Source organism: Tursiops truncatus, chromosome 2 (assembly GCF_011762595.2).
Source record: "Tursiops truncatus isolate mTurTru1 chromosome 2, mTurTru1.mat.Y, whole genome shotgun sequence".
NCBI classification, from domain to species: domain Eukaryota; kingdom Metazoa; phylum Chordata; class Mammalia; order Artiodactyla; family Delphinidae; genus Tursiops; species Tursiops truncatus.
In genome coordinates, this window is record NC_047035.1 from 174,168,782 (window position 1) to 174,195,092 (window position 26,311).

Genomic DNA, 26,311 nt, shown 5'->3' on the forward strand with positions numbered 1-26,311 from the left:
ATACAGAAAGGAATATTACTCAGCCATAAAAAGGAATGAAATTGGGTCATTTGTAGAGACGTGGATGAATCTAGAGACTGTCATACAGAGTGAAGAAAGTCAGAGAAAAACAAATATCACATATTAACGCCTATATGTGGAAACTAGAAAAATGGTTACAGATGAACTGGTCTGCAGGGCAGAAATTGAGACACAGATGTAGAGAACAAACGTATGGACACCAAGCGGGGAAAGAGGCAGGGGGGATGGTGGTGTGATGAATTGGGAGATTGGGATTGACGTGTATACAATGATATGTATAAAATGGATGACTAATAAGAACCTGCTGTATAAAAAATAAATAAAATAAAATTCAAAAAAAAATTAAATAAAATTTAAAAAAAAAAGACAATTTGTCCAAGCCACATTTTTTACTCACCTCAAGCAGACAAGCAAAGCTTCACAGTCACTTCCTAATCTCTGTCCTGGCCCTCACCTTATTTTCCCTTTGACCAATTTTGCTTTCTACTCCTTTTTAATTTTATTTGATCTTGTTTTATATATTTATATAAGCTGCTTTACATTCTTCCTGGAGCAAGCAGGGTAAAAATAAATAAAAACTTACATGAAACAGTTGACTATCTGGGTCTTTCTTTCAAGAAAAGATAACACTGTTACTGCAACAATGCAGGGTTTTTTGTTTTTTGTTGTTTTCCTAAAAAAGATTCATTCCCACAAAAGAAACATCTAACTTTTGGATGCCTCTGAGGTTACTGGTCCCTGCAGCATCAAACTGGCCTAGCTTAATGCACTGGAGTCTAGTAGAATAATTCTCCGAGGCTGCTTCTTTCATACTTGCTTCTTGTCTTTGTTCAAAGTCCAGTTAATTCTACCTGCGCAATCTGTTTAAATACTTTCCTCCATTTTTCTTTTTTTTTTCTTATATCGTGAAATCAGGAAACTCTTGTCATACATACTTCTTCCCAAAAACTTGACAGTAATCAGAACTGATATGCATGAGAGTAGATTTAATGATATACCCATGAAGAAAACGGAACATCACATTTTATAAATTAAGAACTAGACTTAGACCTCTCCGAGATATTTGATAAGTAACTATTCCTCATTTGCTATTATTTAATACTAGTAGGATAATAACCATATGGTAGTCTACCATTCTTTCTAGTGACTTCATTGTATCAGCTTCAGTATGACTTTTTTTTTTTTTTTTTTGCGGTACGCGGGCCTCTCACTGCTGTGGTCCCTCCCGTTGCGGAGCACAGGCTCCGGACGCGCAGGCTCAGCGGCCATGGCTCACGGGCCCAGCCGCTCCGCGGCATGTGGTATCTTCCCGGACCGGGGCACGAACCCGTGTCCCCTGCAGCGGCAGGCGGACTCTCAACCACTGCGCCACCAGGGAAGCCCCCAGTATGACTTTTAATCTGGCTTTTGTGGGTTAATCTAGAAACCATGACTACTTATGATATTGATCTCAAGAGAAACTACATTCTATGGTACCTGTTTTATAATAAACAATGAACATGTGGAAACCAAAATTAAAACACAATGCTTTTTACAATCATGACAAAAAAATAGACATAAACTTAACTAAACATATACAGGATCTGTATGCTGAAAATTATAAAAGGCTGATGAAAGACATCCAAGGAGACCTAACTAAACAAATACACATACACTGTGTTCATGGGCTGGAAGAGTCCACACGGGAAAGATGTCAGTTCTCCCCAAAACGATCTGTAGATTTAATGCAATTTCTATCAACGTGCCCGGAAGGATTCTGGTAGATAAAGACGAGCTTATTCTAAAATTTATAGGAAGAGGCGCAGGCCTTAGAATAGCTAGAGCAATCTTGAAAAAGAAGAATAAAGTGAGAGTAGTCAATGTACCCCACGTTAAGGCTTACTATAAAGCTATAATAGTGGAATAGAGTAGAGAACCCTGAAATATACCAGGCAAATATACCCAACAGAATTTTGACTTAAGGTGCCATTTCAACAAACGGTGCTGGAGCAGATGGACAGACATAGACAAAAAAACAACAACAAAAACCCAAACAAAGCAAAACAAAAAACCCAAAACCCTTAAGTCTAATCCTTACAACTTATACAAAAATTAACCGAAGTGAATCACAAAATTAAGTGTAAAATATAAAACTATGATACTTTTAGGGAAAAAAACAGGAGAAAATCTTCACGACCTAGACAAAGTTCTTGGACTTGACCCCAAAAGCACAAGCCATGAAAAATGACAAAGGAGACTCATCGGAATGTGAAACTTCTGCTTTGCAAAAGACTGCGTTAAGAGGACGAAAAGATATGCTAGGGAGTGGGAGAGAGTATCTGCAGGTTACATACCTGAGAAAGGACAACTACACAGACCATAGGAAGAGCTCTCAAAATTCAACAGCAAAAACTCCAACAGTCCAATTAGAAAATAGGCAAAAGATATGAAGAGACATTTCACCAAAGAAGATGAAGGACAGGTGGCAAATAAGCACATGAAAAGATGTTCAACACCGTTAGCCATTAGAGAAATACAAATTAAAACAGCAACGAGGGGCTTTCCTGGTGGCGCAGTGGTTGAGAGTCCGCCTGCCGATGCAGGGGACGCGGGTTCGTGCCCCGGTCCGGGAAGATCCCACGTGCCACGGAGCGGCTGGGCCCGTGAGCCATGGCCGCTGAGCCTGTGCGTCCGGAGCCTGTGCTCCGCAACGGGAGAGGCCGCAACAGTGAGCGTACCGCAAAAAAACAAACAAAAAAACAGCAACGAGATATCCCTACTCACCTATCAGAATGGCAAGAATGAAAACAACGGTGACCAAACCAAACGCTAGCAAGGAGAAGCGGGACACACGTCGCGGGTGGGAACAGAAAATGGCTACCCGGGGAGGCAGCTCGGCGGCTTCTTCAAAAACGAAACCTGCCAAAGCAAACTACCGTATGGCCTGGCAACTGCATCCCTGGGTATTTATTCCAGAGAAATGGAAACGTATTTTCATACAAAATCCTGAACACAAATGTTCACGGTAGCTTTATCTGCAATAACCGAAACCTGGAAACCAGCCAGATGTCTTCGATGGACGAACAGTTTAATAAACCTGGCGCACCCACGCCGTGGAAGGCTGCTCAGCGATAAAACGCAACAATCTACTGATACATGCAGCAACCGGATGAATATCCAGGGAATTGCGCTGAGTGAAAGAACGCCAGTCCCCAAAGTTTAGATGCTGTGTGACTGCACTTATACCACATTCCTGAAAGATAACATCGTAGACGTGGGAGGCACATCAGAGGTTAGGGATGCGGTGACGGGGCTACGAGAGGCCAGCATGAGGGATCCTTCTCCTGTTCTACTGACTCTGCATCAAAGCCAATATCCTGGTGATGATGTCGATTTCTAGTTCTGCCAGATGTTACCATTGGGGGAAAATGGGTAAAAGGTACACAGGCTCTCTCTGTAGCAAGTCTTACAACCGCATCCGAATCTATAATTATCTCAAAATTAAGTCTAAACACTAAAAAAAAATCGACTTCAAGTGAAACTTCCAAATGCAACCCATCTGTAACTGGGTTACTTACCATAATTGTACTTTGAGTAAATCTACGTAGATTTGCCTGTCATCAAGGCCATCTGAAGAAATCCGAATTGGAAATGTTTCTTTTCCCCTACGAGAAGGGAAGTCATGGCCCCAAAGTAAAATATTTGATACAGAGTAAGAAAAGGAGAGCATTGCTTTCCAATTAAACATGTTTACTTGGCAGGTTGTCCGGATACTGAAAAGAGCATCTCTAATGCCTAGGGCCAGTCAAAGAACAGGATCCCTCCCCTTCATTTTCCGCAGTTCAATCCACCGCCAAACACGATCGACACTTGAGAAACAGTAAGAAAACAACTCTTCAGAAAGGGAAGAGACCGGGTCCTCTCAACATTTCATCCAACTACAAATACAGCAAACAGGTTTTTCAACTCTAGAGTTCTACAGTCTTGGAGGTGTCATTCTTGAAAATAAAAGGACAAGACCAGTGTTCGGCCTTCCAAGTGCTGGGGCAGGTCATCTGAGGGTGCTTCAGTATCCTCTGTCCTCTCAGATGCTATAGCATAAAACTTAGATCCGAACATCCTGAACTGGCCCTCCTGGGGGTCACTCACGCTGGCCTTCCGTGCTAGAAAGGATCAGCCCTGGGGAAGGCCACGGCAGAGATGAGATGAAGCTTCTCTTCAGTTCACCTTAGGCGGGGAGCACAAGCCCAAGAACATCTATGCTCCCGCCTCTCTCATCTCCGCCCCCAAGTTCCTCCAGCCTACCTCCGCCTCCCAGCCCGTGCCCACCTTCTTCCTCTCTCCCCTTCACTCATCGTCCGTGACCACTGTCCCCTCCAGCCCCAGAAGCCACAGGCTCCCGCAACAGGTTTACAATTGGACTCCAGCTCCCTCTGCATCCCAGGACCTGCTCCCCCACCACGGAGCCCGCCGGTGGACTTGGCCTCTGGCCGGCGGCGTCTGACACTCTCTGACCACTTCCGGCGGCACGAGGTCTCTACCCGTCCCAGGGTGAGTTCTGCCGCGATCCTCCTGTCTCGACGGCTCCCGTTCTCCTGGCTGCGCTCGGCCCTCACCTCGCAGCCGTGACCACATCTTGCTGCCTGGGGTCCTCCCCGCCTGCCCTCCCCCATCCCTGCTCTCAACGGCCTCTCGCCAGGACTGCTGCAAGAGCCTCCACGGCCCCTCCGTCCTCCACCGACACCTCCCCAAGCCCATCCTCCCCGCGCCTTCCAGACGCATCTCAACCGCCCAGGCTTGGCTGCAGCACGCCCGGCGGAAACCTCCCAAGCAGCCGTGCCCGCAGGTCTCCGCGCGGAGCCCGCTCGCACCGCCCCCTGGTGCCAGTCCCTTCTCATGGACGGAGGCTCACGTGACGAGCTTTTGCAAGTGATGTTCTTGAGTAGTAAATGTAAGCACGTTCCTGTAAAAGAGTCACTTTCACCCTCTCGTGTGCAGATGCTTATCAGAAGGGAAAAGGGACCGGGCTACAAATAAATACGTGGGCAACTGCACCTGCCCCAGAGATGATCTCACACGGACCGAGATCTGTGCTGACTGACTTCTACGGACGTACCGCTGAGAGCGGTGTGACGACTAGAAAGGGTTTTCATGTCTTGCTTTATTGCCAACCTCACATTTGGATACACCCAGGAGCCTGTGACACGCGTGGGTATCAGGCGGCGTCCGTGTGCTGGTGACAAACAGAGGGTGAGAATGGCCGGCCTGGTGGGTAAAGTCCAAAGTCCCTACTACCTCTGTGACCTGGCCCCTTCCCACCTCTTCAGCCATATGGCCCACCATCCCTCCCGCAGTAGGTGACCACGAGAAACCGCACTGACCAGGGCTGCTGGGTCCAGGCTGGTCTCGGAACGCCTTCCCTCCCTTGTCACTTCGAAAACCCCTCATCATCCTTTCCCGATGAGCCCTTCCTGACATGGTCTATGATTTCCAACCTCTAGACTGTTCGTGTCCACAGGGCAGGGGCTCCATCTGTCTCTGAATCCACAGAACCCAGGAGTGTCCGCCACTCCACACACGCAATAAATGTCTGGGACATGCCCTCAGATCTCTTTTTCTCATTTTAATTCAGCGACAACATGCGCCTCTTTTTCTCCAGGTGTGACTCATCAATTCTTAATATCCCTCCGAAGTTAGAAAGGGACAAGAAAGTGGCTCCCCAGTTTAGAAGCAGAAAGTGAAGCAGCTGGAGCCCACTCACGTGCTTTTGGGCGGAAGCCCCCTCTTCCGGCTTTCCCTCCGTGAAGCCCCTGTTTCCGAAGGAAGGAGGACGTCAGGGCATCGGCCAGAACCGTCGGTGCGGGGAAAGCAAGACAACAGAGCTCTCTGCCTGACCGCTCCCGCCTCCTGCAAAGTTCTGCTTTCTAAGAGGCGGTGAGCTCGAGCGATCAGGAGACGTATCTGTTTAAGCTGCTCATCTCCAGGGGTAAGAAGAGCGAGCACGAGGGTCTGAGTTCTGTCCTCAACTCTGCTACGACGGTACCAGACTTGGAATCCTTTTCTTTTTCTCCATAGACTTGGGAACCGGAATCCTTTTTTCTTTTTCTCCATAAACTCGGGATTTTGACATCTGCGAGTGAAGACCAGAACGTACCCGATCGTCTCCTAGCGCTACACTAATACACCCCTGTGAGTAACGCCTACACTAATACACCCCTGTGGGTCTGAGCTTGGGCTGCCTGCACCACGGACGGATAAATGTTAACCGCTGGGTAGGTTTAAAGAAAGCAAAAGGGGGGATATTATCGTTGGTTAACAATATTTTTCAACCAATAAATCACCCTCCCCCAGACAGTCTAAATCAATCAGTCTCTGTCTCTCTGTCTCTCTGTCTGTCTGTCTCTCCCTCTCAAAGCTTAGGGAGAACTTCAGTGGTCTGGATGACAATATTTCGAGCTCCAAGGTCACGTGTAGGTCACTGGCTTGAGCACCAGATGAGCAGGCCAGCTCTTCTCTCCCACGCTGCTGCTTCAAGAGCGATGGGTGGAGAACCAACGCTCAGCACGAACAGAACCGCTGGCCTCAAGGTCCAGATGAAATGCGAGTTTGCCAGGGAGGGAGCTTGGCCCGTGTTTTATGAGTCCTGGCTGCAGGGAGGGGATACAGCCTCTCACAGGGCTGGACCAGCACTGCATTCCTGGACACCACGCTGAGTCCTGAGAGTAACGGGAGACGTACCAAGTGTGACATGCTCTGTTTAGGCTGCTATGCATCTAAGAGTATGGGACTGCTGTGAATTCATCGCATGGCAGAAACGCAGAGGTGGCTTCTCAAAGGGAACACGGGCTTGGAGGGCTCCAGCCGGTGGAGGGAGGTACTCGGACACGGAAGCAGACCCAGACGCTTGATCCTTTCCACGAGGGCTTGACATCACAAAGGTTAGCACCAAAAGTGGTTCCCTTGGCTGACCCCAAACGCCAAGAGGGGACAGACAGCCCTGACTCCTGCGTGAAAACACAAAGCTTCTGCGGTCCTCCTGGGGGCCGTGCAAAGGTGCGTGTCTGCGCCGAGATGCACAAAGGAGAACCAGGGGCAAACTCCAGCCCTCAGAGGTACGCCGGGGACAGGAAGGACGGGGGTGCCCTCTCTGCAGCCACGGTCTCCCAGCCTCGACACAGTCCGACAGCCCACGCGGCCCTGGGTGGGAGCACAGCGCGTGCAGTCTCCCCGTCCATGGGCTTCCGTTATCACGTTCACTCCCCTTCTTTTCCGCCAGAAACACAATTCTAAGCGATGGCTGCACACTTGGGCCAACCCACAAGCGCCTAATAATCCTGTAATGACGTGGAACCGCAGCACCAATAATTCTATCAAACTGAACCACTACGCGCGGCGGCTTCAAACGTGTCTGCGGCTCCCACTGCGGCTCCGGAACGCCGGCTCCCTGGCAGCGCACGTGGTGGCTTCCCACCCTAAGGCCGAGGCAGAGACTCTCGTTCTGGGGGCCGGGGCTACGAAGTTGAGAAGGAGAGCACCGCCTGGGCGGCTGCGTGTGGGAGAACAGGGTGAGCAGGTGGCGTCAGCCGTGCAGGCAGCGTGGGCTGGGGGGCTGAGTTCAGGGGGCAGGAACCCCTGGGGCAGAGAGATGATGCTGAAAGCTGAAAAGTTTCAAGAAAAGGAAGCAAAGGAAAGATATGGGGACCCACTGACTGGGGTCTGAAACACCGACTTCATTTTCTGGTATTTTCTCATTTCACGGCTCCAGGTTAAAGCCTGGTCAGTCCAGACGCCAAAAACTTGCTGCTCTAGGTTGACTCCCACGGTCCCACTGGGTTCTAAAAACCTGAGACTCTGTGATTCTGAGGCAAAGCACTGCGTCACAGTCACCAAAGAAAAAGGGAGAGAATTAAGAGAAAGAAAAGAAGAGTGCAATACGGACGATGGAAAGGGGTCCAAGGAGAGAGAAAGTGTGTGAGCGCCAGGCCTTCTGGAGTGAGAAGTACTAATGAGACAGCAGGGCAGGAAATAACAACACAGGGTCACCCCTCAGCTCCCTCAGATAGAGACTCGGTCTGGAGTGGATGATACCCTCACAGACCCTGAAGTTATCTGCCAGACTTGCTATGCCGGCGTGGACTTAGTAGCGTGTATGGGGAACTCCCTTCAGAGGATCTACTGCAAACATCTGGTAACCTCATCAGTGGGATGGAGAGCGTGCCCCGCATCAGAGTGAAGAGAAGAAACGTAGCCGCAAATACACCCTCAAAGGACGACACTTATTTAGGAGTCCTTCCAGGTTCTCCCAAGTCCCTGACTCTGCTTTACGCAGCCTACATTCCCCACCCCCCACCAGCGCCCTGAGAACGTGAATTCCAAGAGGAGAGAGATTTTTGTCTGTTCTGTAGATGGTTGTTAATTTCCAGTGCCCAGATCAGTGCCTAAGACACAGTAAATGTTCAATAAATGTTCCTTGGAGGAAAGGAATGAATAATACCTATTTTACAGGGAGAGCACCCAGAGTTGTTTTAAAAGTAAAAAATTTTTTTCTTTACGGCCCGCCCCCCATTACTCTCTCCGCAGCCCCCAGTCTGGGATCACGGTCCCCGCTGGCTTTGGGAAGAGCATCCCACAAGCCCGAATTAGTTTACCTTCTTTCCACATACCTCTTTGGGGAAGACTTTCCTCATTAGACGGGGACTAATTTCAGTGCCGAGCTCCCGGGCATCCTGATCTTTTAGCATCACTTATGCAAATCCACGGCACCTGGACCAGCGCAGGGAGGGAAGCGAACTGCGTGATGAACCTGGACGGCAGGATCGATTTCCAGAGTCAGCCTCCTGACAGGGCCCTCCCTAAATGTTTTCTGATGATGGCCAAGTGGGCAAGCTCAGGCCTTTCTCCCCAGAAACACGATCCTGCTTTCTATACCGACAAGTATTACTTCAAATCCCTAGTGGGCAGTCCAGGATATGGAAATTATAGTAATCTAATCTTGTAGAGGAAGAAGTATGAATCATCATTACACGGTCTGACAAAGAGCTAAGTGATTAATCCCAGGTTGCACAGAGGCTGGGGTCCACGGTGATGGCTACCCGTGGGCTACCACCCAAACAGTGGGACCCGGCCGGCAGACATCCGACAGGCAACATCACGGCTTTCATCCCAGGGGAGCACCAAGAAACAAAGGGCCATGTTCTCAGGACCATGCTGCAAAGCTCTTGATTCTTTGGAAAACTCTTGATTGTGCGGCCAGAGGAGTGAGACAATCTGGGGCTCAAAAATCTTGTCTCTCTTCTGACTCTGGTGTCACACGCTTAAGTTCTGAGGTTTACTTTTCAGTAGGAACTGGGAGGTTTGTGGAATAATGGCGTCTCAAAAAGTGACCAGACACTCCTATCCTCTCCAGGGAAAACAAAAGACTACAGTTAGGAAAAGACACCACCAACAACCAGGATGTGCTCTTCACCACATCACAGACACCTACCGCTCTGAAGGAAGGTCTTGACCTTTTCCTGAAACTTGCAAAAAGAACACTGAAGCTCCCCAGCCCCCATCAAGAAACCACAGCCCCAGGCACCCTGGGAAACTCGGTCAGGGCGCCCACAGCCCTGAACCATCACTGGGCTTGGCGCTTTTTTCCCTCCACTTTTTCTCTCGCACAGCTGTGTTCAATTTTCTGTCCTTGGGGTTTTTAAAGGAACATTTATTCTAGGGCCAGGATTCTCCAGTTTTACGGTTATACAACTCCCTCTCAGGGCCAAAGAATGTTTGAAAAGCCTTAAGCCCAGCACAGAGAGTTAGTAAAAGTATCCAAACGAAAGTGAAATGAAAAGTCAAGACTTGTTCCAATGTCGATTCAACCTCTTACTTGAGTGCGCTGTACCTTCTGTTTGCCCTGCAAGACATTTGCTACCTATTTTTAATCAAAGTATAAGTATGGGGGTGTGTGTGTGTGTGTGTGTGTGTGTGTGTGTGTGTGTGTGTGTGTGTGTGTGTGTGTGTGTGTGTGTGTGTGTGTGTGTGTCTGTGTGTGTGTGTGTGTGTGTGTGTGTGTGTGTGTGTGTGTGTCTGCGAGCAGGTAAGGAACAGAGAAGTCCAAACGTGTCTTTATATTCTTCCCACGGTTACTGTTTCCTGTTCGATGGTAAATTTTATTTTAAATAAGACCTCCATCTTCAATTGGATGGAATAAAAGATCACAAAGAAAGATTCCTTGAGGATTTTTAAGGGCTTGTTTGTTTTTCCTAGTTAGAGAGCCAGACAGTACTAGGTTTTTGGTAGTAGGATAGCAGTTTAAAAAAAAAAAACAACAACCCTAGTTTTTACTTAAACGGTGAAACTAGCGGCACTGTTAGCTGAAACGCCCTAAGTACATTACCAACATCCAAAAGCACAGACCCACACACGGACGCGCCAACCAAACAGCGTGAGGCTCCCACCAGCCGTGAAATGCTATCCAGGCTTCTGAGTGCAGCCGAATGGAGCTGTTTCAGAACGCCCAGCAGTCTCTTACCCGTCCGCTTCTCTTCTCTTTTCCTGTCACCTAGACTCCCACGTCTCAAAGAAATCTGCCCAAAGGCTCTGTCTAATACAGGTTCATGAACGTCACTCTTTTTTTGCCCCCTGGAGTCTCCCAAAGGCCATCCGCCTGCTTGATACACACTCCCCTCGATCTGACAGATAAAGCAAAGGTCGGGCGCTGAGGCCTGAGCTATGTGACACAGCACACAGCACCCACATGAGAGGCCTGGCCGCAGCCCAAGGCAAACAAGATGATTTTGAGAAACGAAGTAATACGCACAGACTCACCCTCGAGCAGAGAGAACTGAATCCGTTTTCCACCATGGAAGGATCTGAAATGCTGTCGGCAGCACCTGCTAAATACAGTCCGATTCTCTGAAAACGATGAGCAGATACTGTAAACTAACCTTGCGACCAGGTCATGATCAGAGACAAGAGGCAGGCTTCCCTCAAGGGGCCGACGTGAGCAGAGCACATGATACCTTTCCCTTTCGACCACCTTCTCCTGCTCTTTTAAGATCAAGATATCAAAAGTGCCCTTTAGCACGGCCTTACAGGCAAAATGACAGGTTAATGTTCACATGATTCCTCCCAGATAACCAGACTCTAATTCTCCCGTGATTGGAAGTTGCCGGAAGTTAGTGAACATCTCTAAACCTAGGGCAGGGGACAGCTGAAAATGCAGATTCTGAAGTCAGGGTGTCTTTGAAGTCGGTAATTTCCTCAAGTAGGACACACTTCTAATAGCATCTTCTCATAATAATCAATGAAAAACCCTGTGGCTCTGTGCTCTAGAACAAAGATGCTTCTTTCAGAATAAGAATGTTTTCATGAAAGTAATACAGAAAAATTCTCCCCTCAAAATCCCCAAACACATGCTCCCTACATGTACAAGGAAACACAGCCAAACAACAATAACCACATAAAAATAATTTTTCAAACCACACATCCAAGAAAAAAAAAAAATCTTTACAAGAAGCTATAAGCGGCGCTTGAGAAACCAGGATGTTTTCTAACATCATGCCAAGCCAGTTAGAACACACTGGGTTTTAAAAATACGGTTTTACGATAGCCCATTTACATTCCATATAAGAAAAGACAGAAATGTGGCTGAGAACGGTCAGATACAACTTTAAAATCTGCCTCACTGAAGCGTGTAGGCACACACACTCACCCCTTGTAGAAGAGAAAACAAACACCACTTGGGCTCATCCAAAATGTGCGGCCTTTGATCACGGTCTCATGTTTACCCAGGACGTCCAACGCGCTTTCTAGCCCAAGGAGCGGTCCAAGCTCTCAGCAGAAGGTTGTCACTTGAGGGACCGTGTGTCTTGAAGAGCTGTTTTCACACGATCTAAATGAATAAAGAAGCATGGGGGAAGCAATGCACTGATGCAAATGGTAAGACCCACAGTCATCGCACCTTCGAGGCGTATGAAATGCATTCCGCCTCGAGCATCTGCATGTGTGCCTTTTGAGAAAGTCACCCCCTGCTCCCTCCACCTCGCTTCAAGGACCCGCTGTAGTCTCGGGGGCCCCAATGCTGGGATCCACTGATGTCTGAAGAGATGCAAGGCAGTGATGTAGGTACAGCCAGGACTTCACTTTACAGAGACCTGCACTGCATCTGAAAGCCTGTGGAATGTCTTTTCTCTTTAATCTGATTTCAAGTGAAGATTTTATTTATTTATCTTCAATGTTAAAAACTTTTTATTGAAGTACAGTTAATTTACAATGTTGTGTTAGTTTTTGGTGTACAGCAAAGTGATTCAGTGTATTATATATATGTATTTGTATTCTTTTTCAGATTCTTTTCCATTATAGGTTGTTACAAGATATTGAATATAGTTTCCTGTACTATACAGTAGGTCCTTGTTGGTAATCTATTTTATATATAGTAGTGTGTGTACATTAATCCCAAACTCCTCATTTATCCCTTCCCCCCCACCTTTCCCTTTTGGTAATCGTAAGTTTGTTTTAATTAATTAATTACTTTATGGCCGCTTTGGGTCTTCATTGCTGCACACAGGCTTTCTCTAGCTGCGTCGAGCGGGGGCTACTCTTCACTGAGTTGCGCGGGCTTCTCGCGGTGGCTTCTCTACTTGTGGAGCATGGGCTCTAGGCATGCGGACTTCAGTAGTTGTGGCATGTGGGCTTCAGTAGTTGTGGCTTGCGGGCTCTAGAGCGCAGGCTCAGTAGTTGTGGCGCACGGGCTTAGATGCTCCATGGCATGTGGGATCTTCCCGGACCAGGGCTCAAACCCATGTCACCTGCATTGGCAGGCAGATCCTTAACCACTGCGCCACCAGGGAAGTCCATAAGTTTGTTTTCTATGTCTGTGAGTCTGTTTCTGTTTTGTAACTAAGTTCCTTCGTATCATTTTTAAAGATTCCACATATGAACGATATCATATGGTATTTGTCTTTCTCTGTATTACTTACTTCACTTAGTATGATCATCTCTAGGTCCATCCATGTTGCTGCAAATGGCATTATTTCATTCTTTTTTACGGCTGAGTAATATTCCATTGCATGTATGTACCATATCTTCTTTACCCATTCATCTGTCAATGGACACTTAGGTTGTTGCCATGTCTTGGCAATCGTAAATAATGCTGCTATGAACATTGGCCTCACTAGAAACACTTCCCTCACTGCCTGTACTGCTCTTATCCATACCCCTCCTCAATCCACTCTGGTCCGGGGTTCCCACTACCGAGCTACCCTCGTCAAGGCCACCCGAGCTCGGGGACCCCGCACTCTCCCCACTCCTGCCTGGCTGCCTCTCTTCCACCCCACCCCGTCCCGAGCGCTTCATTAACAATCTCTCTCTCTCCTCTCTCTGCTATCCTCTCCATGGATTTATCTATGACCTACATTCTATCTCCAGTCAGAACCACTCCTCGGAGCTCCAGCCTCACATTCAGCTGTCTACTGAACACCTCTATCTCGATACTCAACAGGGACCTCAAACTTAATATGTCCACGACAGAACTCTCGATTCTCAAAGCTGGCCCCCCTCATTAAAAAACAAACAAACAAAGAACAGAAAAGAAAAACGAAACGAAGAAATCCCTCCTCCCCCCGTCTTTCCTCTCCTCAGAAGTTGCTAGAATTTGGGAGTCATGCTTCCTGCCCCCCTCATCCTCACTCCCCGAATCTCGTCCGTCACCAGGTGCTGACAGCTGTACCTCCAGGACACACCCCTTTCCCTTACAACATACGACAGCTTTACTGATGTATAATGCATACGCCACGCGACTCACCAATGTAAGGTGTACACGTCAATGGCCTGTAGTAGGTCCATGGAGCTGTACGACCATTATCGCATCAGTTGTAGACATTTTCATCACCCCCAAAGGAAACCACACACCCACCAGCAGTCGGTCTCAATTTCCCCTTGAACAATCCAGTCCTAGGCGAACATTGATCTACTTCACGTCTCTGTAGATTTGCCTGTTCTGGAAACTTCATATAAATGGACTCACACAGTACATGGTCACTGGTGTCTCGCTTCTTCCAGTTAGCCTATCTCCAGTATTCATCTATGCTGCAGGATGTATCAGTGTTCCATTCCTCTCTATAATCAAACAACATCCTGTCATATGAACATACAATGTTTTATTTGTTCATCAGTTAATAGACTTTGGGTTGTTTCTATTCTTTGGCAATTGTGAATAATACTGCTAGGAGAGGCAAACTATTATATATAGGATGGATAAACAACAAGGTCCTACTGTACAGCACAGGGAACTATATTCAATATTCTGTGACAAACCATCATGGAAAAGAATATGAAAAAGAATATATATATGTATAATCGAATCACCTTTCTTTACAGCAGAAATTAACACAACATTGTTAATCAACTAGACTTCAATAAAATGAAAAAAAATAAAACTGCTATGAAAAGTTTTTATACAGAAAAATGTTTTCATTTCTCTTGGGTGTACACCTAGGAGTGGATATGCCAGGTCATAAGGTAAACTCTATGTTTAACTATGTTAGGAACTGCCCGACTGTTTTCCAAAGCAGCTGCTTGGGAAAGAGTCTGCATTCCTACCAGCCGCGTAGGAGAGTTCAAATTTTTCCATATCCTCACCAACACTTGTTACTGTCCATCTTTCATAGAGGGTTATGAAGTGGTAGCTCACTGTGGGTTTGATATGCATTTCCATGATGGCTGGTGATGTTGAAAATCTTCTAATGTGCTTATTGGCCATTTACATATCTTCTTTGCCTACTTCAGATATTTACCTATTTTTGAATTAGGTTTTTTAATAAATTTATTTATTTATTTTATTTTTGGCTGCGTTGGGTCTTCATTGCTGCGCGCGGGCTTTCTCTAGTTGTAGTGAGAGGGGGCTACTCTTGTTGCAGTGTGTGGGCTTCTTATTGCGGTGGCTTCTCTTGTTGCAGAGCACGGGCTCTAGGTGAGCAGGCTCAAGAGTTGTGGCACACGGGCTCTAGGGCACAAGCTCAGTAGTTGTGGTGCACGGGCTTAGTTGCTCTGCGGCATGTGGGATCTTCCTGGACCAGGGCTTGAACCCGTGTCCCCTGCACTGGCAGGCGGATTCTTAACCACTGTGCCACCGGGGAAGCCCAAGGTTATCTTTTTATTATTGAGTTGTCAGAGATACAAGTCTAGAATACATGATTTGCAAATATTTTTTCTCATTCTGTAGGTTGTCGTTTCACTCTCTTATCAGTGTCTTTTAATACACAAAATTTTTTAATTTTTGTTGAAGTCCAATTTATTTTTCTGTTGTCACTTGTACTTTTGGTGTTATACCTTGAAAAATCATTGCATAACCCAAGGTCATGAAGATGAACACCCACGTTGTCTTCTAAGAGTGTTACAGTTTTAGCTCTTATATTTAAGCCTTTGATCCATTCTGAGTTAATTTTTGTATATAGTGTAAGGTGGGGTCCAACTTCATTCTTTTGCGTGTTGATATCCAGTTGTCCTAGAACATTTGTGGAAGAGACTATTTGCCAGTGAATTGTCTTGGCACATTTGTCAAAAATCAATTACCATAAATGTAGGAGTTTATTTCTGGTCAATCAATTCTATTCCAAAAACCTATATGTCTATCTTTATGCCAGAACCACTGTCCTAATTACTGTATTAAGTTCTGAAACCAGGAAGGGTGAGTCTTCCAAGTCTGCTCTTTGTTAAGATTGTTCTGGGTATTCTGGGTCCCTTCAATTCCTATATGAACTTTAGGGCCAGTCTGTCGGTTTCTACAAGGAATCCATCTGAGATTCTGAGAGAGAGACTCTGCGTTGACTCTATGATCAACTCAGGGAGCACTTCTGCCATTTTAACGGTAACGTCTTCTGAGTCATGAACATGGGATGTTTTTCCATTTATTCGGCACTTTCTTTAATTTTGTTCAACATTTTGCAGTTTTAAGAGCATGTTTTATCCTTCTTTAACTACATTTATTCCTAAGTACAGGCACACCTTGTCTTATTGGGCTTCACTTTATTGCACTTTGCAGATACTGCCTTTTTCATATGAAGTGAAGGTCTGTTGGCAACCCTGCGTTGAGCGAGTCTATTGTCGCCATTTTCCCAACAGCATTTGCTCACTTGGCGTCTCTGTGTCACATTTTGGTAATTCTCACAATATTCCAAACTTCTTCATTGTTCCATTTGTCATTATGATCTGTGATCAGTGATCTTTAATGTTACTATTGAAAAAAGATTATGACTTGCTGGAGGCTCAGATGATAGTACTTTTTAGCAGTAAAGCATTTTTTAATTAAGGCATGTACATTGTTCCTTTAGACCTAATGCCACTGCATACTTAATAGACTACAGACAGTGTAAACATAACTTTTATATGCACCGGGAACCCAGAGTATTTGTGTGACTCACTTTATCGTGATACTCACTTTACTGCGGGGGTCTGGAACCAAACCCGCAATATCTCCGAGGTATGCTTGTGTTTCATTCTTTTTCATGCTGTTGTAAAAGGAATTATTTTCTTAATTTCATTTCAGATTGTTTGTTCTAAGTGTACAGCATTACAGTTGACTTTTGTAGACTGATCTTGTATCCTGCAACCTTTCCGAATGTGTCTTTTAGTTCTAACGGTTTAGTGGATTCCTTAGGGTTTTCCATACCCAAGATCATGTCACCTGCAAGCAGAGACAGTTTCACTTCGTTCTTCCCAATCCGGAGGCCTTTCGTATTCTTCAGTAACTGCCCTGGCTAGACCTCCCAGGAGAATACTGAGCAGAGGTAATGAGAGTGGGCATCCTTGTACGGACCCTAATCTTAGGGGGAAAGCTTTCTGTCCACAATTAAGTATGATGTTCGCTGTGGGGTTTTCATAGGTGCTCTTTTTAGGCTGAAGACGTTTCCTTCGATTCCTAGTTTGTTGTTGTTTCATTTATTTATTTACTTATTTAATTATTTTGGCTGTGCTGGGTCTTAGTGGCAGCATGCAGGATCTTTAGTTGTGGCATGTGTGATCTAGTTCCCTGACCAGGGATTGAACCCAGTCCCCCTGCACTGGGAGCACAGAGTCTTAGCCACTGGACCACAGGGAAGTCCCTGGTTTTTTTTGGTTTTTTTATCTTAAAGAGGTATTGGAATTTCTCAAATTCCAAATTTGTTTGCATAACAAATTTCCAAATTTCTCTGCATGAGACACACCCGTGCGCAATTGTGCTTCCCTCTGTATTCTCTCCCTATACCATCTCCACAGCTCAGTATCACTCATCTTTCCAGGTCTGTACTTCAGGGCCATGCTGGACCACCCTATTCAAAGTTCCCATCCACCGCTACCTCCTCCCACGTCCACCCTCACACAGCCTTCGATGCACTCGTCATTATTGTTCTCAGTACAGATGTGCTCACGTTTGCATAGGGTTCAGTATTTGCCAGCATGAATGCATCATTGCAATCCTCACAACAACCTTACTAGGTAGACGCTATTAACACAGTTTCACCGATGTTGAAATTGAACGAGAGGTTAAGGGTCTTGTTCAAAGTCACGCAGTTTATAAGTGGCAGACTCAGGATTCAAACTCAGGGCCCACCACTCCTGAGACCACTGTCTTAAACCGCTGGCTGTCGTGCCTATCGATAGTTGCTCTCACTTGCTTCTTCCCATATTTTCTATCTAGACGCAAGCAGCAATCTCTTTATCGCTGTACTGTTAGCACCTAACACGAGCGTGGCAGGTGTTAATAAATAATGAACACATGAACGCGGGACCTAGGACGCCCTGTAAGAAGAGTTCCACGGGACTCTGGTGAGCCCTGCCGGCGACACACGTCCACGGAGAGTCACGAGGCTCACCCACTTCCGAGACCCTTCAGGAAGGAAGGTGAACTTCAATGTTTCTCAAACTCACTGGAGCACAGACCCATCTCCATAGCCCTGTCTCCCCTGCACTAACAGTCTAGAGCAGTGTGTTCCATGGAACACACTTTGAGAAACCCCGCCCCAGAGTGGCAGGGCAGATAGCACAGTCCCTAGAAAGGTGCTTCTGCTCCCTTCCGTGCCTGGCTCTGCCCGCCTCTAAAAAGTCTAACTCGGAGTCCCTGAAAGCTCTGTTCAAAAAGGAAACCCCCGGACATTAAGCTTTGCTTTTCTTCCACACATTGGAACACACGGCTACTAAGGAGACAGACAGAGTTTTCCAATGCGTCAGATGGCTCTCCCCTCTGGATGCTGGGGGTCCCATAACTTGTCACTGAGGAACCTTCAATTTTCTCAGACCTCTGGTTTGTTGAGAGTGATTTAAACAAACTCATCCTTCACAACGTCCTTTAACCCAGTCTCAGAACTGCAGCCAAAACCAATGATGTGTCAACCACAGAACAGTTATATTTCTTTCTAAATACTTACCGTAATGTTGATGTTTAAATCATGGCTTCTGATAGAGAAGGACTTCGAAACTCTCCCTGTCTCCGCTCTCCCAGTCTTCTAGCTCATGTACTCCAACTCTTCCTGCAAAAGGAGAAAGAAAAATTTCTACTCGGAAATCTGAGAAAGAAAACAGCCAACAATATAAGACAGCCACATGCGTGAGCGAGGTGAGATACATGGCTGTGACTCATCTGCTTCTAAAGAGCTTTTCCCTGTCAATGCATCAGCTTACATCGGTGACTACAAATGATAGGCAGTGGTTAGAGTATCTTTTTACACCTCTTAGAAAAAATACTCAATTAAAAATACATTTTTTATAGAGTTATCATATGATCCAGCAATCCCACTCCTGGGCACATATCCAGAGAAAACTCTAATTCGAAAAGACACATGCACCCCAGTGTTCATAGCAGCACTATTCACAATAGCCAGGACATGGAAGTAACCTAAGTGTCCATGAACAGAGGAATGGATAAAGAAGATGTGGTACATGTATACAATGGAATACTACTCAGCCATAAACAGGAATGAAATAATGCCATTTGCAGCAACATGGATGGACCTAGAGATGATCATATGAAGTGAAGTCAGACAAAGACAAATATCATGTGATGTAACTTACATGTATAATCCTAAAAAATGATACAAATTAACTTATTTACAAAACAGAAGGCTCACAGACATAGAAAACAAACTTATGGTTACCAAAGGGGAAAGAGGGAGAGGGATAAATTGGGAATTTGGGATTAACATATACACACTAGTACATGCAAAATAGATAACCAACACGGACCTACTGTACAGCACAGGGAACTACACTCAATATGTTGTAATAACCTATAAGGGAAAAGAATTTGAAAAAGAATATAGATATATGTGTGTGTGTTATATATATTTATATAAGTTATATATATTTATATATATAAATTCAGTTTATATATATAAACTGGATCACTTTGCTGTACACCTGAAACTAACACAACATTGTAAATCAACTATACTTCAATAAAATAATAAATAGAATTTTCAAAAAAGAAAAGCAAAAACAAACAAACAAATACATTTTTTCCTTCATCTCAAACTCAGTGAATAAAATCATTTCTATGTGATCGTTCTCCAAAGCTCTGATTTTTCTCTGGTGATGAAATCTGACATCTGATAGCGTCAAGATAGCAGAGCTATCTTGAGTAAATATGAGTTCTTTCTACGACACAAATTTACATCAGACCCAAACAAGAGGCTTTGGGAGAGAAGCCTTGTAACAAAGGAAGACTCGAAAAGACAGAGGAGGGTGGGTTGGAACTCATCGAGGAGCTGGACGTGTACAACGAGAGGGAAGCGACAAAGGCCCAGGTCCTTAAAAAAGAGAGAGGCTGGGTAAAGAAGTTGAGACCAGCGTAACCCGTCTAGGGCGTCAGGACTGAGGGACTGACTGGGCTAGAAACTGGTCTGTGCCATTAATTCCAGGCAGAGAAAATCTTCAGCGTTCACTTCCCTCAAAGGCTGGGGAAACGAGGGAAAACACCACCTGTGCTGGAAGTACAACAGAGCAGGACACAGGGAAGGATGCACTTCCCTGTGTGATTTTCCGAACTGTGAGTAATTTGCATACAGCATGACTTCCCTGGAAGCACGCTCATTCCTCACCCTCAAAAGGCCAGCTGCTGCCTGTGTGGCACTGCAATGACTCAGCCTGGGAGAGAGGCACCATGCATGAGCAAGGCTCCAGCCTCAGATCCCGGACTAGAGAGGGAAGCCCTAGGTCTCTTAGTTAGTTAATGGTTAGTTGTTTAGCGGTTAGGCTTTGGGAAGTCTTTGGTTTTAGGGGCTAATGAGGCACCTGTTCCTCTCTCTTCCTGATGTCTAGGCAGTACTGGCTTGTATCACCTTTTGAAAACATCATCTTAGGAAAGAGTTCACTCGAGTACAAGAGGCCCTGAGCTGGCGAGCAGCCAGCGTCCTAAAGGTCAGAGCTGGTGTCAGTAGCAGGTTTGGGAAGCACATGGGAGGCGAGCTATCAGAGCCTCTTTTACCTCCTGTAGAGAGAATGGGGTTCATCTCCAGAAGCCCAGGCAGAGGCAATTTACAAGGAAATGAGCCTGTGGGGAGGCGGAGGGGTGGGGGGGGACAGTCGACCATTTGAAGTTCCCACAAAGCACAAAAACATTGTTACCACTGCTCCGTGAACATCAGACAGCCCTGAACTCAGGACTTGAAGCCACAAAGACGCTTGTGGTTAACACAGACCGACTATTGGGTTTAAGGAGAATTTTTTGTGCCAAAAAAATTTATTTGCCTTCCTCCCCCCAAAATCTGTTTATTATTAAAAAGCCCTGGAGACTTGGGAACTGGGCTAGACCAATGTTAGCCTGTCCTTCTCCCGAGCCTCTTCCAGGCACCAGACTGGGGAGGAAGTACCGGCTTTAGGAAGGAGACCCTCTTTCCACACTGGCTGCAAAGGAAGGGAAAATGAACTTATTTCACGAAGAAAAAAGGCCAAGAAAACCAAAAGAAGCCAAGAGACAAGGGCAGGAGAGGACATACTCATCTCTCTTTCTCTTTGGAGAGCACCCCTCTGTCCTTGGTATACAGCCCCTGGTACCCTCTAGAGCTGGGGTTCTCAATCTCGCATGTACAGAGGGATCCCCCTGGGGCTCTACTACCAGGGGGCGAGAAAGAAGAAAATCTCCAGTGGAGATCGTGAGCCCACAGACCAAGAAGGAGTTTGAAAGTCCCGTACCTGAAACACTTTCATTCTTGGAATCTGCTTTGTCTAAAGACAAAGGGAAACCTTGGTCACTAGATAATAAAACTTCAGAATACAGCATTGGCAGGAAAACAAAACAATGTATCGCCTTAGTGCACTCATGATAACTTGGGGAAAAAAAAACAAAAGAGCAAGGCCCACAGTGAGGCAAGGGTCCAAACTAAGTGACAGGCTGAAGTTTAACTAAACTAGTCAAACCTGTATAAAAGGAGAAAAAATTCCAGAGGAGAACAGGGCACTGGAAGAATCACTACGGTTTTAGTGCAGCAGGAAGACATGTCCAGCTCAAGGTCAGATCCCGCGGGCTTGTCCAGTCTCTCCAGGGCTCTCTCCATCCTTCGAAAGCATATCTTCCTGGTCAAAAATAAACTTTCACTGGACTTTCAGATGATTATCTCTATGCAAAAACTCTGACAGAGCTCTGTCACTAACTCTAGACCCACTGCATCTGGAGGGGAGATTACGGCAGAGAAAGACAGGCTTTTATCTTAACGTTTCAGAAGACAGGTCTGACGGGAGGTGCGGTGGAGGTGTACACAGGAAAGGGACATTTCGGTGAGTCGTAGGCACACGTTACAGTCGGCCCTTCGTATCTGAAGGGGATTGGTTCTGACCCCCTTGGATATCAAAATCCATGGATGTTCAAATGCCTTATGGAAAGTGGTATAGTAATAGATGCGGTACATATACACAATGGAATACTACTCAGCCATAAAAAAGGACGAAATAATGCCATCTGCAGCAATATGGATGGACCTAGAGATGATCGTACTGAGTGAAGTGAGTCAGACAGAGAAAGACAAATACCATATGATATCACTTATATGGGGAATCTAAAATATGACACAAATGAACTTATCTACAAAATAGAAACAGACTCACAGACATAGAGAACAGACTGGTGGTTGCCAAGGGAGAGGGGGTTGGGGGAGGGATGGAGTGGGAGGTTGGGGTGAGCAGATGCAAACTAGTATCTATAGGATGGATGAACAACAAGGTCCTACTGTACAGCACAGGGAACTATATCCAGTATCCTGTGATAAACCATCATGGAAAAGAATATTAAAAAAAGAATGTGTACATATATATATGTATAACGGAATCACTTTGCTGTACAGCAGAAATCAATACATTGCAAATCAACTATACTTTAATTAAAATTTTTAAAAATTAAATTTAGAAAACAGAAAAATGTGGTACAGTGTTTGCATACAATCTATGCACACCCTCCCGTACACTGTAACTCATTTCTGATGACTTATGACACCTAATAAAATGTAAATAGTTGCCGGTATGCAGAAAATTCAAGTTCCGCTTTCTGGAACTTTCTGGAATTCTTCCCCCCACTATCTTTGATCTTCAGTTGGTTGAATCCAGGGATGCAGAAGCCATGGACACGGAGGGCCAAAGGCACCTAACTACCACAGTGTCAGGTGCCTCTGGGTTAGAGTATTGACCAGAGTCTCGTCCCCTCACCAGGCCTCCGAGAGTCCCCTCTTACCGACTCTAGGGATGAGGTTTCCCCAGACCCAACTTTCTCTCTGGCTGCTTTCTCCCATCTTTCTCTCCCTGGATGCCTAGAGCAAGAAAGGAGGTTCTTGAAGATATTTTCCTAGAGCCATAGGCACTTCCTTCACGCTCCCCCAACAAACCTCAAGACACCTTCCAGGATTCAGCTCAGAGGGCCTCCGGGTCCTAGGAGGCTTCCCTGACCGCCTCCCTTCCTACTCAGGGACCTCGCTCCCTCAACTTGTGCCAGACACCTGGTTAAAACGACGACTGTAGTTCATTCTCAACCATCGTGGGTTGGTTTAGTCACAGCGATAATAGTAATAATAATCATTTTAAAATAGTAATCATTTTAATTATTTGGACATTTATAAAAAATAAATGTCTCCAAATCAGAAAAATCACGTGCCTATTAGAAGGTGTCCACTGACCGGCACTACGAAAACCTACGCACATCTGCCTGGGTCTGTGACAGTGTGGGGACAGCCCAGTTCCATCAGCCCCCAGATAGGCACTTACAATACTGGTGCCCAAGCCGAGGTGACAATCTGTTAGCGTCAATTCCAGGACCACGCAAGCTGATGGAAAAACCATTAGCAAGCGACTGGACTGGCACGAGCAGAAGCCAAGGCTAGAGGCAGACGAGAAATGACAACAGGCGTAGGGGCCATAGGAAGTGAGGCAGCAAAGATGCTGAGGGAGAGCCCCCCCACCAAAGATCCTGGGTCCCCGGCCGCCTCTAGAAAGAGCGCAGGACCGACCGCTGGCAATGACACACTGAGGCTGCCTAGGCTTCGTTTTAATATGGAACTGGGGGTGGGTACCGGAAGCTTGGATAAAGAATAAATAATAGGCCATTTTAAGAGTACTAACAACGGTGCATTTTGTTTGTCAAGTAATTTATCAGAGATTTTGTGATCCTGAACCATTACTCTTGTACTATTTTTACACATTAGGATAACATCCATAGAACATTGAGTATTTTCCTAAATACTGGATTCTTTTACTAAGTAAATGTTGGTCATTTTCACTAAATAAGGGTATGTTAAACACATTTCGAGGTACAATTTGACTGTGCCAACTTTTTGTCCTCCAAGTACATAAGAGAACTTCTTATGTATTTTTTTCCTCTAAAATGGACTGTGCGTTGTTATAAGCAGGTCTCTGATCTTGTATCTTTGTAGTATTTCACAGTCCCGAGTCCAGTGCTCAAGGAGATGCGGAGAGACCCACAGGAACCAGTGGGCACAGGGCAGCTCACTCCCCTGGGAGGGCGTCTGGCAATCAGCACGCCACCAGCTGCAGGAAGATGCCCACAGTCAAAATAGCAGCTGACGTGGGGACACATGAAGGAGAGAGAGCTAAAATAAGCACACAATCCTCCCTGGTGACATCCAGAAACACCACCTCCCCTCTGTCCTTGGGGACACCTTCCTATGGGGACACGCTTCCCACTTCATGGGCTTTATGCTGCCACCAGGTGGGCTTCCCATGTGTCCCATTACAGCACAGGTTCTTAAAAGGCCATGTCAGGTCCTCATGCATTTTCAAATACGCTCCTGTAAAACCCTGGGAGGTGTTCCGCTCCACGATTCAAAGGATGCACGTGTCATCCAAAACTGCAAGTAGAAAAATTAAGTTGATGGGCTGAATTCTCAATTTTAAGTTCTCTCGTACACTTTTTTTTCAAATTCTTCGGCGTCTCCTACTACTTGCCTAAGAGCAACCACAAAATAAATAAACAAGTAGCAAACAAACCCTGAAGGAAAATTCAGCTTGCTGTTTGACAGATATATGCGCTTGGGAATATGATTTCATATTGTTTATAGCATCCAAATATAGAGCTATGTGTCCCTCAAAATTAATCTGTTGAAATCCTAATCCCCATTGTGATGGTATTTGGAGGTGGGGCCTTTGGGAGCTGATTAGGTTATGAAGGTGGGACCCTCATGATGGGATTAGTGCCCTTACAGAAGAGACATAGAGCTTGCTTCTGCTCTCTGCTCTCCTCCAAGGGAGGACACAGGAAGAAGGCGGCTGTCTGCAAACCAGGAAGGGAGCCCTAACCAGGAACTGAATCTGCCAGCTACTTGCCCTTGGACTTCCCACCCTCCAGAATCATGAGAAATAAATGTTTGTTGTTTAAGCCACTCAGCCTACGATATTCTGTTACCACAGCCTGATCTAAGACCTACAGTAAGACAGATAGTAAGAGCCACCTTTATATTTATGAATGATATAAATATATATACACACACATATACACATATATGTATATAGGTATACATGTATATATACACACACACACACACATATATTTGTAATTATAGTGACACAACATACCACGTGCCAAGTTGCAGCACAGAACGCGACACTGCAACATTTCACAGCGTGCCTCAAAGGGTCTGACTATCTCCAAATGCCCTTAAATCTGAACAAACCTAAAAGTCCCCACAAGAGCACATTTTCCCAGGCAGCCCCAGGAGGCACCCTAGATGTGCAGCCGCCACAGCAAAAACAGAACTAAGACCCTTCCTAGGCTCACAGGATCCAGCACACGCTGTTCCCTCTGCTGGAGACACGTGGGGTCTCCCAGTGGACTGGAGTGGGCTCAAAGCAACCACCACGATCATGACCCCTCTTTGGACTCCATCGACCCTTGAAATTCAGCAACTGGTGAGGGCAGATATCTTTTATCACTCTGTTGGCTTTATACGTGCATGTTTTCGTGAAAATGAGATGACGAGGCTAGGCCTTGCTCTTTCTTTCCTAAATGAACAACAAACACAAATTTAAGAACCTACTGATGAGCAAACTGTATTTGATAAGAAAAATATATACTAAGCGCTGGGGTTCACCGTCGAGCATATATGCCCATCAACCGTCATGGCAGGTAAGGAGGTGATGGGTCCTGGTGGACTCCAGGCCACCCTCCCCTCCTCTCTCTCATCTCTGGATGCCTGTTACAGATGTGGGTCTCAAGAGCTTCAAGTATGAGGAGCCCCCTTTCAACGCCAACATTGCCTCTTATCCGTAGCACGCCAGCAGTTGTGTGTTTAGTAAGACAATGTCAAAAGGCTGCTCTGAATTGAGCGACGCATCTCACAGGTTTATATCTTATAAGTCACAGCACTTACGGACATTTAAAGTAGTACCTTATGAGTCACGATTCAGCCTGCAGACGACGCTCAGATCAACACGCGGGCCACAGCAATGAAGTGAATATTGTGATAAAGTGAGCCACACGAGGCTTTTGGTTTCCCGGCGCACGTAGAAGTTATGTTTATACTACACTGCAGTCTGTTAAGCGTGCAATAGCATTATGTTGAAAAAGTGCGCGTACCTTAATTAAAACATATTTTCTTGCTAAAACACGTTAACCATCATCTGAGCCTTCAGCCAGTCGTAGTAGTGACATCTAAGACCACTGATCACAGATCACCATAACAGAGTAATAATGACAAAGTATGAAATATTGCAAGAATTACCAAATGTGACACAGAGAAAGGAACTGAGCAAATGCTGTTGGAAAAAGGCACCCGCAGACTTGCTCAACGCAGGGTTGCTACAAACCTTCAGTTTGTAAAAAGCAAACACAGTATCTGAAATGCAATAAAGCGAGGACTGC

General features: G+C 45.8%; 1 protein-coding gene across 20 annotated transcripts in view; it reads right to left on the reverse strand.

Moving 5' to 3' along the window:
• SVIL (supervillin) overlaps positions 1-26,311 on the reverse strand; it is a 236,585-nt gene that overhangs the window by 154,353 nt on the left and 55,921 nt on the right. For 17 of the 20 annotated variants that reach the window (XM_073801739.1, XM_073801748.1, XM_073801750.1 and 14 more), the window contains 2 exons: positions 18,387-18,488; positions 11,696-11,875 (listed from right to left, as the gene is read on the reverse strand). The gene's annotated coding sequence lies outside the window, so the exon portion shown is untranslated. Of the gene's footprint in view, positions 1-8,663; positions 8,804-10,809; positions 10,897-11,695; positions 11,876-18,386; positions 18,489-26,311 lie in introns of those variants that run through there. The other 3 variants (XM_073801745.1, XM_073801746.1, XM_073801744.1) reach the window with 2 other exon arrangements.